Consider the following 1112-nt stretch of genomic DNA (forward strand, 5'->3'; position numbering starts at 1 on the left):
TAATTATGTATATCATCATCTTGAGAAAAAGAAAGAAAGGCCATTGTTTTGTTAGTATTAAGTTGTTCAGTGCTGTTAAGTTGGTTCCAACTCACAGCCACCCTGATTAGGGTTTCCAAGGAGGGGCTGGTAAGTTTGAACTACCATCCTTGTGGTTCAAAATGACCTTACAGTCCAGTGCTTTATCCCATAGTGCCACACTGTTAACTAGTGGTTGGTTTTCTTTTGTTTTTAACAAAGATGAACTCAAGTTCCAAAAAAAAGTAGCTTACATTGCAACTCAGCTTTGCAATTCGTTATATCCCATCTTGAAAGAAGTGTCATCTTCTAGTATGTGCTACTGTTACAATAAGACAGAACATTATTAAAAGCTTACTCTCACAAGACTGTTTAGTTGTGTTAACACATTTAATCTCCATGTACTATTATCATCCCTATTTTAGATATGAGAAATTGAGGGAAAAATAACTTTAGGAAGTATTCCAAAGTGACACAGTAAATTGTGGAGCTGATATTTAAGGAAAACAATCTTAATCTCAAGCCTATGCTATTAACCACTTTACTATTTATTTTTGTGTGTGTGTTTACTATTGCACTGGAAGGAGCTCTGGTGGAGTAGTGGTTACGAATCGGGCTGCAAATCAGAAGGTCAGCAGTTCGAAACTACCAGCTGCTCCACGGAATAAAGATGAGGCGATATGCACTGGAGTCCTGATGGGGTGCTATAGGATAAACACTGGGCTGATAACTGCAATGTCTGCAGTTCAAACCCACCAGATGATCGTTGGAAACCTTATACTGGGTTGCTGTGAGTCCGCACTGACTCAATAACACTTAACAACAACAATAAAAATATTGTATTTGTTCCTTCTGTGCCAGTATGATATGGCCTTGTTTTCTGACCTGATTGGGTTTATATGACAATTGGAAGATCCCGTGACTGAGGACGTATGATGGTTGGAAGATGCAGAAATTCTGGGCTTTCAAGTTGTACATAGAGTAAAGCTTTAGTACATTTTTGTTGTTGTTAATTTACATGAAAATATACAGGATATGTTTTTGAAAGAGAGATGTTAAAGATCATAGAGTGATTTCAATTTATATTTGGAGTT

The sequence above is a fragment of the Chrysochloris asiatica genome, unplaced genomic scaffold (genome assembly GCF_000296735.1).
Source record: "Chrysochloris asiatica unplaced genomic scaffold, ChrAsi1.0 scaffold00015, whole genome shotgun sequence".
Taxonomy (NCBI): domain Eukaryota; kingdom Metazoa; phylum Chordata; class Mammalia; order Afrosoricida; family Chrysochloridae; genus Chrysochloris; species Chrysochloris asiatica.